Raw genomic sequence first — 16,126 nt, 5'->3', positions numbered from 1 at the left:
GAGATCTATGGGAGGGTTAAAAAAGTCCTAAGGCATTGGCTTTGGGTCAAATCCTTGAAAATTAGACTAGATGACATATAAACATGGATTTGAATTTTGGACATTAATGTTATTTAGCCTTTTTAGCTTTCTAACAACCTAGGGTTAAGAGTGTCTTTACTCACAAGTTCTAGAGAATTTTATAGATTGGGCAAAATTGTCACAAACTATGAAACTTGGTCAAATTACAAAGAACCTTAAAAGATTGAAGATAAGATTGTTGCGCATAAGGGTAATCTACCTTACTTTAGTTCTAACAAGATGGGGTTAGGGTAATAATTACGCTCATGTGGGAATCAATATTTGACTAAGGGTCTTTCTTGAAAGAATATGAAAATTACAAGAAGACTAAAGTAGTGGGATTATTAGAGAGTTAAAGAAAGAATAAAAAAGTAAAAGGGAGGGATTTCTTGGGGGAAAAGTTATTACAGAGGGGTTTAAAGGATAACTATCCTTAAAAAAATTCTAGCACACATGTATTTGTACTGCTTGTCTTGGGTGAGCCAAGGCCTGAGAAAAAATTATGCTTGGTCGTAGGTCACCCTTGGACTAGGCAAAAAGTTTTTCTGGCCATAGGTCACCCTTGGCCAAGCAAAAAAATAAACTTGGCCAAGGTTGAGGTAGGGCCAGGCTTAAAATTAAGCTTGGTCAAGGATGAGGTATGGCCCAAGTTAAATCCAGAATTGAAAAATGACATTCGGGCCTTGTGGTTACTTGAAAATTGGGTTTTGCACCACTATGTGAAAAAACCCATATTTGACGCCCTTAGCTTGTCAAATTTTTTCTTGTAGAATTTTTTTTTTACGGCCCTGTACTATCAAATTATTGGAGGATAAGCTTAAAAAAATAAAAAAAAATTATAGTCTATGAACATCGAATATGGTGGTTTAACAAACAATAGGACAATCCTCTAATTCATCAATCACAACAAATGAAATAGTAATAAAAATAACAGAAAATCATAAAAGAAAGATCACTCATAAAAATCAAATCTTGACCACCCAAGAACTTCAATTCATATTAAATCCAATTAGAAACAAAACACAAAATATGACATCTCGCCAAATGCTAACACAAATCCCAAGGCCGCCTCGAGGCACTAGATGGCGTCTCGAAATTTCGGCATTGTCTCCTATGTTTATGTTAGCGTTCCACGGAACTCAAACCTGATAAAATAATAATCAAACAAATCCTGTATAAAGCAACACATCCACAATGAAATAAGAAACTGAAGATAGAAGGTTTTATAAACAACAAAATGCAAGGTCAGAGTAGCGCAAAAAGGAATAGAGTTATATAGGATTACAAAATTTTCCTCACTCTAACATAGACCTAGCACTCAGCCCTAAAAATATAGACCTCTCCTAGAACTAACAGACTCCTAGTAGAAGTAGTCATGATACTCATCGGGTAACGGACTCTGGTCGTCGATCTGACCGACCAGATGTTCCTCAACGGATGGCTCAACACTCGCCTCCCCAAGCACAGGTTCTGCAACTAAAAAAGATGGAAGGAAAGGGTGAGTAACAATGGTTACCTAGTAGGTCCACAAATAATTCCTACTAATAACCTCACCTAACGTGATCAAATAATCATACTGTATTATTTCAAAACATACAAGTTTTACAATTGAAACTACGATTAACTGGTATATATAGCCAGGGATGAGCAACTAAACATTTTAAAAATTACACATAGCATCAATCATCCATATTCATTATACATTTTCCATTTATGCAAATACAGTTGACAACATTGAAATAATAGACATGTTTTTCAGTTTATAATTCGAAATATAACACAGATACATAGTATAAGTGGTGGAGTAATGGAATTTGAGCGTTGGGATTCACGATTAGATCGCTTCCAGTCGGGACATGATGTTACAACATAAATCTGGCTTTTGGTTCCTGATTTTGTAGCCAGTCGCTGCACTTACCACACTAGTGACCATTTATCTGATTCAGGCGGGCCGTTTGACGTGACCATAAGCAATGAGTCTCTTTTCGATGTGTCAGAACGTTCAACTACTATTAGATTGTTAGTGATCACTGACCAATCATCTTCGTCTATGCCTATCAGGCGTGCATGTGATTCCCAAATGACATTCCACTCGTATACGACCACCTTTACAATACACGTTCACTGGTAAAGATAAGAAAATAATGGACCCGGATTCTAGTTGTGACTTCACTCTCATACGCGTCCCATACCACGTATGAGCTTGGTGGTCCCTACCGTACATTTCAGGATAGTGCACCCCTCCGGATGATGTGACGCACTATCCCTTCAGGCATTCACAAACCCTTTAACAGCTCACAAAATAGCTACGTATATATATATGATTTTTCATTTAAAACAAAAGAGAAATTAACAGAATAGGATTGAGAATGGATATCCAGTTTCTACCATACAACTGTGGTCACCCGGCCTAAAATAAATAACAGTACTCAGCGCACGCGCTAACATAATCGTAAATAAATATGCAACCCTTTCATTAATAACCTGGATATCCTTTCACCAACCTACACACAACATACAATGTAAAATGTAGATATCACCCCTCGGGTCTGATTCTGTCATTTTATCGATTCATCCCTTTCCTATTCTCTCGACATTCTCACTTTTCATTTTTTCACGTCAAACCGTTCATTTCCAATCTTTAAAAGTCATTTTTGGTCTTTCCATCGAAAACCATCAAAGTTTTTTCAAAACAAAGTCCCGGCGATGCACGAGACCAAAACTATTAAAAATAAGGAAAGCTGATGAAAATTTGACTAAGTGTCGGAAACTCAATTTTTTTAAAGTTCTCGAAATTGAAAATGGATTTTTCGAAATGAGAGTCTCGATTACGAGATTCGACACCATATAGTTTTTGTAATCTAATTCAAAGAAATGCGAAAGTTATTACATTTTGAAAATTTATCGAAAACGTCGAAAACTACGTTTTGTTCTTGAAACCAAAATTCAGATTTTGATCCTTTGAGATTTGGATCATGAAACCATTCCCATTGTTCCAAAATGGGTGGTCAAACCTTAATTTCATTAAAAAACTTAAAGTAAATGGAATATTTACTTAAATGTTTTTAATGAAATGAAGGGTGGGAAATCAATTATAGGCAATGGGGAGGTCAAGGCAAAAGTTAGAACTCAATTCTGAAGAGAACTATTCCTGTCGATGGCTGTTGGTGATAGAATCAAGATGTTGTCGGTAGAACCTACAGAATGCTCATCAACAGGTGTCGGTGGTACTTACGGCATCTGCCGACAGAACAAAATTTCTTGCGGTTCTTGATTTCGTTGGTGGCAGAAACCTCATTCTATCAGTGGGATTGACAGAATACCTTCAGCAGGTACCGGTGGCACCGACCCTTCTCGCCGACAACCTGAACCTCACTCGAACTTTCGAGTTTTCGATTTCTTCTTCCATTCTTCGAACCATTCAACCCACTCACGAGTTTGTAGTTAAAACTTGATAAAACATCATCAAAACATCTACTTCTACCATGAATTTTAAACCAAAAACCAATTTCTACAATTTAAATGCAAACAATAAGTTTTGTTTCAAAACCTAAATGCACATTTCAGAAATCTAAAGTTACCAATAGGAATTGAAAGTCCCCTACTTGATTTGTGGACGCCAAAGGTGATGAACTCGTACACAGATCAAAGTTGGTGGTGAAAGATTTGATGTTGAGCTGAGTTTGATGCAAAGAGGGCGATGGTTTGCAACTTCTTTGACGACGGCACTCTCCTCCACTTCTACCCTAGAAGACGAGCCTCTACTAACAAGGGGAAACTTCGAGTTTGATGATACCCTAACTTACTTGCTGATTTTTGGTGGAGGGTGAGAAAACAGACATGAATGGGTTAACAAAGAGGGTGAAGTTGTAGCTATCGTCGTAGCCAACAACTTTGTCTTCTTCGTCGGAGTTCAACGGTCATTCGTTCTTAACGGTTCTTGAGGTGAAAATGAGAGAACCTTAGGTTGAGAAAATGGCTGATGTTTGGGTTCTTTAGAGAAGAAGAGAAATAAAATGAAATAAAAGAAAATCAGATTTTTTTTTATAACAAAGTTGAGGGCATACTTGTAATTTTCCCCTCATTTCTAGTTTCGATCGTAACTTAACTATTCGGACTTGAAAATTGATAAGTGAGTATACCATTTCGAATAATTTTTCATTGCGGACCTAACGGTGTCATCAAATCTTTCTGATTCTCTCTCTAACGAGATTTCACTATTTTGGGTCCCACTTAACACGAAATTTGAGGATTTGTTAACTTTCTTACCCGAATTTGAATTCAAATTTGTTTATATGCTAAGGTATATATTTCGATCGTTTCGAAACTAATGGCGAAGTTGGTTTTTAACAAAAATGAATGTAACCTAATCTGGGTACTTTACTCCAAGTTATCCTTTCAGAATATTCTTCGAATTAACACTATCTAATCCCTTCGAGATACGAGTTAAAAACATGGGGTGTTACACAAAATGTATCATTGTAGTACCAACTAATTCACAAACAACATAGTAAAACAAAATTTTCAACTAAAATTAAGAATGGAAAACAAGAAAGTAGGTTCCAAATTCAAAACAATTTGTTTAGAACAAGAAGAATTACAACATTTTCTTCATCTAAAGTTGGTACCTGAGGAAGACGAGCTTCTTTTGCAGCTAATGGTCTCTCAATATGCTGTCATTGATAATGAATTTAGTCAAACATGAAGAACACAACCTACATGATTTTAGTTGCAACTTTCTTATTGAGAGTTTTTTCTTTCCTATTGAGGAAAACAACGAAGACGACTATTGTACTTATATAATATGTCAATAACTTGGAATATGTACACGTCATAAATTTGATGGTGTTTGAAATTGAGGAGATTAGAGAAAGGGAGGATGATAGACCTGAAGAAGTAGGTGAGGCATACAAGGACCTTGATTCCTCATCTAACATTCGAACATGTAATCAAATAATTTATTTCTAATGATATCTCCTGTTACTCCCCTTTTGATAAGGGGAAAATGCAATTGAAAGCAGGAAAATCATACAAATGAATGGAAGTAACTAATGTGAAGTACCTCGCAATAAAAAATGGTGAGGAATAATATTGCATACTAGATATTACGATTAAAAGAGATGGAAAGCCTCAAAACCAAACACCAAAGTTAGAAAATCAAGGATTAGGAACATAGAGAATTCAATTATGAGATCACATTACACTCACCATAATCGTTGTATTAGAACATTTTCCAAGCAAGAATTGATAGCCATGGGCCACATTCGAACTGTTTTGTCCAGTCAAGCTGAGAGCAAATACTGAAAATGAAAGTGAGTCCAATCAACCTTAATAAAGCATTGGAATGGAAAAAAAATACATAGGTAATGTTAGCAACAAAAATACATAGGTATACCTATGTATACCATGAAATGCCTTGTTTACAATCTAAGATACTATGCGAATCAAGATTCATTCTATGCAAATCACAAGGACTATAACAACAATACTATTTTTTTCTCTTTTTAAGTAAGCTTAGACAGGGATGACAATAACATTCCTGTTGTACTCCCTTTTCATGGACTATGTACTAGTGTACTTTGTTACCAAGAGTATCTGTAGACACCCCATTTTTGCACTCGCCTGATTAATCAACTCGTCAACTCGATCGCAACGATTTCCAATGATAGATGTTTATTCTAATGCTTCATTTTGTTACCAGATATGTTTCAGAAATTCGGATGAGGTATCTCGAACTGACAAAACTTAGAAATCACGCTATGCTAGGAAAGTACGACCCCAGAAACATACAAATCATCATCTTGCAAACCAAAAAGAAGCTTCACGATAAAAATCACTAAAAATGACCAAATTACCAAAATACCCCTAACATCAAAACAACCCTAGAGGCTGCATTACGCTAAGGAAAATCCACTCAAACACATAAAATAACAAATCGAAACCAAATAAATCATTTCGCCAATTTTCACAGAATTTGACAAAATTACGAAAATACCCCTCATAAAATTCACGATCATTTCACACAAAAAATTTCATAAATGACAAAAATCAACATTCCCATTGAATTCCTTACGAAAAATTGATTCCAAAACATCTTAGAACATTGAAAAACGACTTAAAACGTAAAAAATCCTCTCCGAGGGTAAAACGATAATTTTACAATTTAATAATTAAAAATTTTGAAATTAATAAATAAATCATTAAAAAATATAAAAAGAAACATTAAAGTCAATCAAGTAAGACTAAAGTCAAGTAAGGCTAAAGTCAAAACATTAAAGTCAACTATGAAAGACTAAAGTCAAAGTATTAAAGTCAATCTCATAAGACTAAAGTCAAAACCCTAAATCAAAACACTAACCAAGTCAATCTCATAAGACTAAAAGTCAAAACCCTAATCTAAACTAATCAAGTCAATTTCATAAGACTAAAAGTCAAAACCCTAAAGACTAAGTCCATCTCATGAGACCAAAGTCTAAACCCTAATTGAAACCCTAATTGAAATCCTAAAAGAAATCCTAATGAAACCCTAATTCTCCTAAAAAACTTTATAAATAAGAGCCTCCACACCCTATTTTCGTATCAAAGAAAAAATCCTAGAAAAAATAGGTAAAGAAGCCTCCACAACCTCTCCAAAACCCTAATTTTGAAGTCCCAACTCCTTACCTAACACCATGCTTCGATTTTAACCTAAAAAACACCCAGAAGCCTTTCAAAAACACTCCAAAATCCATAACAAGTTTGAAGAATTCAGATCCAAGATGGAGATACCTTGCCTCAGAGATCGAAAATCAGATCCGAAAACAGAACTAAGCGAGGAGTACGATACAAGGATCAATTTCATCATATCTCAGAGAATAGAACCTTTGCGCATCGAAGGTAACATTTCTATTATTTTTTATCTAGGTTTTACCATTAGCAATGTAGTCTTATTTGGGATAAGTAGAGACCGGCATTGGCCGGGCGGGGTTGGTGCCTAACACCTTCCAACCCTGTAATATAATCCCCGGATTCAGTCTTTCTGTAGTAGATTAGGTTTTTATCCGTTTTAGAGTCAGTTTGGTTCCTAGACCATAATAACTAGGTGGCGACTCCCAAACCTCAAGGGTCAAAAGTGGATCCACGCACCCCGCGGATCGAGAACGCTTTCAGTGGCGACTCCACTGGGGACTATTGAGGATCAAACTTGAAAAACCCCAAGTATGTGAGCATTGCCAAGATGACCTAGTTTTTTTTATTATTCAGTTCGATTTATTTTATTTATTTTTTCTGTTTATTTATTTTTGTGACTTGATTGTAGATGATTTTGGGTATTGCATTTTTTTTCCAATTAAGGATCATCTTTTGATGACCCCTAAATAATGAAAGATTCAAATTGACATATGAAAATGATGGAATGATGAAGGTTGGGACAGTAACGTTAAAACATTTTTACAAAATATTCTAGTAAGAATTAAGTTTGGGAACCTGTTAATAAAACGTAGATCTCATCGAGTAGATTAATTTAGAACCTGAGTTCACTCAATTTCATTACCGGAAGCCTTAGATATCCTCGATGCAAATTCAATTTGTAAATCTGGAATTATTGCTAAATTAAGGTTGGGACAGCAATGTTAAAACGTTTTTACAGAATATTTTAGTGAGAATTAAGTCTGGGAATCTCTTAGTAAAACATAGTTCTCATCGAATAGATTAATTTAGAATCTAAGTTCACTCAATTTCGTTATCAGAAGCCTTAGATATCATCGATGCAAGTTCAATCTATAAATCTGGAATTATTTCTGAATGAAGGTTGGGACAGCAATGTTAAAACGTTTTTACAGAATATTCTAGTGAGAACTAAGTCTGGGCATCTATTAATAAAATGTAGATCTCATCGACTAAATTAATTTAGAACCTGAGTTCACTTGATTTCATTAATGAAAACCTTAGATATCATCGATGCAAGTTTGGATTGTATTTTCCTAATTCACAGAAAATTCGAATTTATCTAATGTTAGCACAATTAATGTTCCTAAGAGTGAGCTCATGTCAACCATTGTCATTCTATCATCAATGTAACAACTATTGGAATCTCGATTTATTTTGGATCACCCAAAAGTGATCATTGATTGGACCTTAAAAATTCTAAAAATTATGCCTATTGCAATGTTTGTTTGATTAATTATTATATGTCATGCTCATTAATTGATTTGCCATGATCTTGATAGACATTTTTTGATGTGTATGCTTTGATCTTAGTCTTGATGTGATCAATTATGTGGGTAATATTCATATGATATTCATGTTGTGATGGTTTGATTAGGCCTATGGACCCATTTATTTGAAAAGGCCCCGGGCACACCCCACCCTGTGTTGCACACACCACATGCACGTTTACTGTTTTACACACTTACACGTCCTATATAGCCAACGTGGCACTAGTGCGTGGTCCGGTCTCTTCGGAGATGCGACGTCATTCATAAAAACCACAACTCCAGTCACGTACTTTAGGGTATATCAAACTGGGGCATCAATACCATCTGATCAGGTGATTCTGAGAGGTATATTGATGCACCCACGCTGGAGCGACCTGAGCCTTTGATCTATTGTGAGCCACACAGTCACATGTCCCAATTGCCAACTTAGTACTAGTACATGGTCGGTGCCCTCGTGGGATGCCAAACCATTTATGAAAGCTACAACTCTTGACTCGTACTCGTAGGTATAAAAGATAATCTAAGTATATCAATTACACTTCTTGATCAAAACCGGTGCCTAAGCAAGATCTTGCCCCGTTGTACCCTACTGTACGAGGGGGATAGACTACGTCTATTCTAGACGAGAGGTATTTAAGTAGGCCCTTGCTCAGCATTGTACGCCACCTCTCAGCTGGAGATCAAACTGGTTGTTTTTTACTTTAGAGAAGTGAGTTGAGGTTTTAGATTATCACCTATACGATATATCAAACCAAGTCACCACGTATTGAGAGGTATATATGTGTATTTGGGCAAGGGTGGCCAAATAAAATGCATTGCACATAATAAGCTTAGAGTCTAGAAACCTTCCCTGTAGGTTACGACTCAAACTTATCGTGGGTGTTCCCGGGTTGTTCATTGAATAGAACCTTATGAGACTTTGTGATTGACGTGGATGATGAGATCAAAATGTATGGTTGTCCTCAAGGATAAAAAATTTTGTTTTTAGAAATTAAAATGGGTGCACCGACCCAATAAAGAATCCATGTCTTGCAAAAATTCAATAATGACCCGGTCCATCTCGATCCAACAATCACGATGTACCGGGCCATTTAAATCAAAATGGAAATAAAATCTTCAAAGAAGAAAAATGGTTCACAAATGGAAAATATTTTTCAGGAGAGTATTTTCCAGAAAAAGCATTTTTCAAAGGAAGTATTTTCTAACAAAAATATTTTTTAAGAAAAAGTGTTTTCAAGAAAATGTTTTCCATAAGAACAAGATTTTCCAAGAGAAAATGCTTTCCAAATAAAAAATATTTTTCAGAAAAAAAATGTTTTCTAGAAGAAAATATTTTCCAAAAGAAAAGAAAATGAAGGAAAAATGATTTACAAAAGATCTATTTTTGCATGAAAAATTTTTGAAATATATTTTTTACCAAAAATTTATTTTTTGCATGGATCTTGTAAAATTACCAAATATGTTTTTCTAAAAAGAAAATTATTACAAAAAAGAATCAGAATTGTGAAAATTGTTATTCAATAAAAACATTATTTTTAAGAGTGAAATAAATTTTTTTCCTTCTAAATAATCATTGAATAGATGAATTGTTTAATGGATTGGTGCACAGAATTCAATAAAATCTCAGGGTTCATTTAAAATGTTATCAATGGGGTGACACTGAAATTGATTCACCTTCAAAGAGGTTTAAGGGTTATCATTGTACCTAAGCTCAATCGTCCATCGTCTTATAAGTCTGGTCAGTCAGAACAAACGTCAATATCAAGTCAACGGTCAGAAATGACCTCAGAACTTCTCAACATCGCCCAGTTGTTCCCTAAAGATCATAGTGCTTCAATCCTACCGGTTGTAAGTAATATCTCAGTCCTCAGTCCTAATCAAACTCGTGTGGGTACTTGTCTTGAGTTTTCACGAGTCATTTGGGTTAGCTCGAGTCCTTTTTTCCAGCAAGGTCATGTCTTCCTTAGATTGAGTTTACTTTTTTCCTATTGAGTCAAGTTAGTTCATCGAGTCTATAGAGGTGTTTGTCGCCCCATCTGAAATTGATCGAATAAAGAAAATTTTTGAATACCTCGAGCGCATTAACGAATTAACTAATAATTTGATAGATTTCTTTTCTAAACAAGAAGATAAGAATCAAGCTCAAAAAAGCAAAGGTCATTCCTAAAGAGATTCAAATAGAAACCATCCTATCCCTAGAGGAACACAAGGGGATAATGAATTTTCTCATAAATTTCGAAAGACTTGTTCGCGTGGGCCTATGAGGATATGTTAGGTGCAAGCTTGGGTGTTGTCTGACACGGATTAGATATTGAATTGATAAAATGAGATCAAAGAAGATCTTACAAAATGTATCAGTGCTAGACTTCTCAACATGGTAGAGCTCCCAGAATAGATTACCATTATCAGATGAATGAAACAGTTGAAGCAATATTGATCTCTGATAATGGGTCGTACATCAAAGCTTAGGTTATCACTCTGTGTTTAAAGTTCAAGATTCGACATCACATTATTTCTCTACCGTATCTAGTTGCCACAAACATACTCAAAAATGTAGGAAACTATAAACCATGCACTTTTCAAACAGCACGGTTGTTTACTTCTATAAGAATAATGCAAGAAAGATCTGTGGAAGAAAGTAAACGGCACGGTTGGTATAGTGACCCAGCTTAGCAATGTTGGGGTCATCAGATGTCACACTGCTTATCTTAATGCACAACATAATGCAAGTCTAACATACGGTAATATCTTTCAAAAGAAATAAAATCCCACATACATAATAACTGGTGGACATATCATTTAGTATTAGGAAAATCTTTCACCCAGCCATGTTGGTCCTATAATAGGTATTCAGTGACACCACCATCTAAACATTATACTAAAACGTTTATCCAAAATTGTTTAAAGTGCATTATAATAAGGCAAAAAAAATATATGCTTGAAATCCTCTACACACACATTTATTCCCCACATCATTATCCCCAGTTCTTCGTAATATATACTCTTGTGTGACCAAAACAAGCATATCAGGAAGGCAAATTTCATGATAAGTAAATTCTTTGAACAAGTGACGTGAACTTACAAGATGGCGTTGATCAGGGGACAGAGTTGTATCAGTAACTGTCCATCGCAAGCTTTTGGGCAGAATGTCCTTTTGAACTTTCCACCCATCATCCACGTTGTATATTCTAATGTAACTTCCCTATTTAAAAAAAGAACAAATAATAATCACTTTTTTAGGTCTTAACATAAGCAAAATAAAATTTCCACATAAACAAGTCATTTATTTTTTTTCCTCTATGTATCACATCATGTATATTTGAGAATGTGAATTCCAGATTCACATAGAAACAAGACAACTTGTTTAAAGCAAAATAAAAAAAATACAAGAAACAAAAAAAAAAGTTAAAAGAAGAATTTCTACTGGATTTCGAATGTACACTTAGGTATAGGACCTTAAATTTGTTGAAGAATTCACAATAAGACGAGCAACTCCAATCGTAGCAGATTGAGCATTTGAAGAAGGGACAAGATCATGCTTTTGATCTTTATATCACTCCACACCTACAAAAACGGAAGAGTGGTTTAATTATAGATTCCTACGACAAAAATTAAGGGCTTTGACCACAAGTAAGAAGAGACAACATATAAATTTTCTTTAAGTGCTTTTATTTTCTTTATGCTTCATTATGTGATTTCTAAGGAAATAATCAGCTTTACTTGGAACACAAAGTTGTAAAGGGTCTAAAATTATCTTATAAAGCCCACATACATGTATATACTTTTAACAATCTTTCATCCTTCATAAGTGCAAACATCAATTCCAATTCCTACGGTGATCCATTGAAAAAAAATCACAAAGTAAGCCCATTATCAATTTCAATTGAAGATTAGGGACAGTAATACAGGTACTAGGAGAAACACAAGTGGTCTTGGTTTATAAACCATAAATAAAGTACATATTTTTATACATATACAGTTAATAATCCCCTATTTTAGGATTCTTAACCAACATTATTGATAAGCACTGGAGAGCAAACATATATCAAGAACATTAGTACGATGTTGGAGTTGTGCACAAAAGCAAACAAAACTCTAGGACTCACAACGCTAAATATTTCATAAAACAACTTGTACATTCTTTAGCCTTAGAAGTCATGCAATGTAATACTATTTTAGAGAAGGAAGTACTAACCTCATTGCAATGACTTTGTAGCCATTGATGGAAGACTGAATGTTTAAAGAGATTTGTCACAGCATGAATGCCAGTTAAACGGTTTGCTGTCAATGCCGGAGCTATTGTAACTTTCTTCATTGTATCCATCAAGATATCTGGTAAGATCGTATAACCTCTACATTAACTATTAAACCCAAAAGATAGAGCTGTGATGACTGATGATAGACACATGAAACACCAGAAACTATAAGCACCACAACAACTAATTGGGCAGAGAGTCCTAAAATTACAAAATATTAAACAAGACAAGCTTCAATTCAAAGTTATATTCCAGGAAAAGCATCAGATCCAATATTAGTTAGCAGAAAACATTTGAAACCCTAAATTAATTAAGAAAATCTAAGATTCAATAAAAAACTTTAACATACCTGAAGATTCGATCACAAATCAAGTAAAGGGAGGGAGATCGAACAAAGCCCTAAAACTTTCGATCAAACGCCAATCGATTTTGTCTTAAAACTTGCAAATTGAAATCTGATTGCGTCTTAAAAATCATAGATCTGTGAGTGAGAGATCTAGCGAAGATCTTTCGATCAAACTCCGATCAATTTCTTTTCAAAAAAAACAAAATCCCATCAATTTACTTTCCTAAATGAAAAAAAAAATTGATCAATTCTGAGAGTGAGAGAGAGGGAGTCGAGTGAAAAAGAGAGAAACGCTAGATCAAAACTTAGAGAGTTGATCTTCTAAATTGAAACTTAGAGAGTTGATTCAAGAGAGATTCGAGAGAGACATCCAAGATGAGCGACGGATTTGAGAGGTTATCCAATTTTTGTGAGTAGAGCGACGGATTTGAGCGACGAATTTAGAACAGTTGCGTGAGAGTGAGAGATGAGAGATGAGACAATGGCGGAAGTCGAGGTTTTGTGGAAATTTTTTAGAATGGCTATCGGCACCCCAATTTTTACTTATTACCCCTCAGTTGATTCAAACGATGCTTAAACGACAGTAAAAAACTATCGCAATTAACGACGGCCTTTAGCAGTCGTTTTTAGCGTAATTCTGTAGTCGCAATTAACACAATATGACATAGTGATGGATCTTTTCACTATCTACTTATCATGATATGAACCTAGGTCGTTGGATCAACACTCCACGTGCCTTGACTAAGTTGGTACCTTCCCCTGAATCCTAAAATAGAAATCCCATAATCCTTATTGGACCAAATCCAAGACGAATCCGATCTGATACAAAACTGACCCATTGACAACCTACCATGAGTTTGCTAAGGCACCATGTCAGTGATCGAGTCCTTGGATAATTAACAAAAGCTTATTCTTTACAAATTTTACTAAAAAAAAACTAACATTTAGATATTTTGACTAATACTTCAATCACACAAGCAACAAACCTGATGCCTTTAAGGATTTGGCTAAAAGAGGATAGAACAATATTACAAGAAAAGTTAGCTTTTCAATTAGCCAATAACCTATGCACATAAGGTTTGTGATTAAAAGGTTTTAATTAGAACATTAGTTATACGTTAAACAGGAAAAAAGAAACAAAAAAATAGTAAGAAAATGTAAAATTATAGGACAATTTTCACCTTTAAAAACAAAACAGTTACTCATTCTAGCTTTATGAAGAAATATTAGCAGTATTGAATGACATAATATACCAATCATATATTACAAAATAATAGATATAAGAATAATTTTTGTTTAGTCAAGCCAAACATCCAATAACCAATTAAATCCATTCTTCATGACCAATCTATTATACATAATGTTTTTTTTTTATGGATAATCTATAATCTGTTTTGTTTTAGTAACTTATGGCCCAATTATGTTGTGTTTTGGTCATTGCTTTGTATGAAAAATACAAAATACACCAATGTGATAGAGCTTGATTATGTCAAGGGAAACATCTTAAGAACATTTAGAGATATAAAAAGAAAAGGTTTACTACTAGTATTCACCATGTATGTGGAAGTATTCACCATGTACACCATATGAGACACAATGAGTTTGGATTTGTCAATGTAACAATGACACAACACTATTAGGGGTTTTGGTCATGTTGACACACACTGACAAGGATATACATGAAGACATTTATGTTGACATTTTTTAAGGTGAGCAGAAATTTTGTTAAAATAAATTACTAATTACATTAATAGTTGTGGCCTAAAGGTTGGGGCATTTAGCAAGATTGCCTTATATGTTAGGTTGTATTAAGTAATTTTTCCTTTATATAATGACAATTCATAGATTAGAAACATAGATAGAGCAATCCAATAAGGCCTTATAATGCCCTATAATTGGATGACAGAAAAACAAAGTCCATAGAGTAGTACATAGAGAAATCCAATAAGACCCTCCAATTGGATATGAGAGAGAGAAAGAGAGATTTAAAGAGACTGAATAATCACTTTCCCCATAAGAGTCGGTCTTTCCACGCTATGTCGAAGAAGAGAACACTGACTTCTATATCTTTTTTTTCTTACAACAGCAATGCGTGATGAGAGCTAAAATACATAGCGCAAGAACAAATAGTCGAAATATACAGGGTTCAACTTCATAAAAATAAAATAAAAAAGCCATTAAAATCCAAAAAAAAGGGGCCAAAATTACCAAAGCAGTCCTAAACATATCCCTCAATTAACAAAAGTGTTCAATTTAAATCACATAGATCTTTATCTTAATAATATACAACAAAAAGACCACTTATTTTTAGTAAAACATGGCTTTGATGAAGTATTAGAAGTATTCAAAAATGGGGAAAATGATACCCTATTAGAATAGTTGGCTACTATAGACTTTAACAATAAAACTTTAACTTCTTAACCCCTTATATTATCATTATTAACCTTCATATAAGAAGAATTGTAGAATTGTCAACTCTCTAATTAAGAGCTTGGTAGATATTTATAATAATAAAAAAGTGAATAAACATAAATGCCCTTACAAAAATAATATAATTAAACTACTAACTACTATTTTCCAATACTCCTCTTCAAATTGGATCAAATATATCAACTAAACTCAACTTGACAAAATGAGAATTAGATATAGAAGAACTAACAGACTTTATAAACATGTCAGCAAGTTGATCTAAAAATGATATAAGGACTGCTTGAAGGATACTAGATCGAATTTTCTTCCTGAGAAAGTATACATCAACCTCTATATGCTTAGTTTATTCATGAAAAACTGAGTAAGAAACAAGCATGACAGCAGGCTTGTTGTCACAGAACAACGAGAAAAAATCAGAAGGAGGAAATCCTATCTCTATCAGCAAAGCTCGAAGTTAGAGAAACTCACATGTGCCAAGAGCCATAGCACGATACTCAACTTTAACAGAAGAATGACAAACCACACTCTATTTCTTATTTTTCTACGAGATGAGGTTACCTCCATGTAATATACAGAAACTAAAGGTAGATTTCCTATCTATAAAAGAGCCTACATAGTCAATAGTAGTGAAACACGACAGATGTGATTAGGCAGTGGATAAGTAAAAAAATCCAAGGCCAGGACATGACTTCAAATAGTGAAGAATACGATGAATAGCTTCAAGATGAGACGTACTTGGAACAAGAATAAATTGACTAACTACACTAACTACAAAGGTCAAATCTGGTCTAGTATTAGTTAAATAAATTAGTAAACCTACAAGCCTCTGATAAGAAGAA

General features: G+C 34.3%; 1 long non-coding RNA gene across 1 annotated transcript; it reads right to left on the bottom strand.

Moving 5' to 3' along the window:
* Nucleotides 1–11,696: 11,696 nt before the first annotated feature.
* On the bottom strand, nt 11,697–12,975 carry LOC147400558 (uncharacterized). Its single transcript, XR_015179020.1, has 4 exons — nt 12,861–12,975; nt 12,451–12,587; nt 12,028–12,085; nt 11,697–11,819 (listed from the first exon to the last, which is right to left on the bottom strand). It is a non-coding gene; the product is annotated as an uncharacterized LOC147400558 (long non-coding RNA).
* Nucleotides 12,976–16,126: the final 3,151 nt, after the last annotated feature.

Source organism: Akebia trifoliata, chromosome 6 (genome assembly GCF_017979445.1).
Source record: "Akebia trifoliata isolate Shusen 1 chromosome 6, ASM1797944v1, whole genome shotgun sequence".
Lineage (NCBI taxonomy): Eukaryota > Viridiplantae > Streptophyta > Magnoliopsida > Ranunculales > Lardizabalaceae > Akebia > Akebia trifoliata.
Note: the sequence above shows the minus strand (reverse complement) of the source record. Positions and strands in the feature narration are given on the sequence as shown.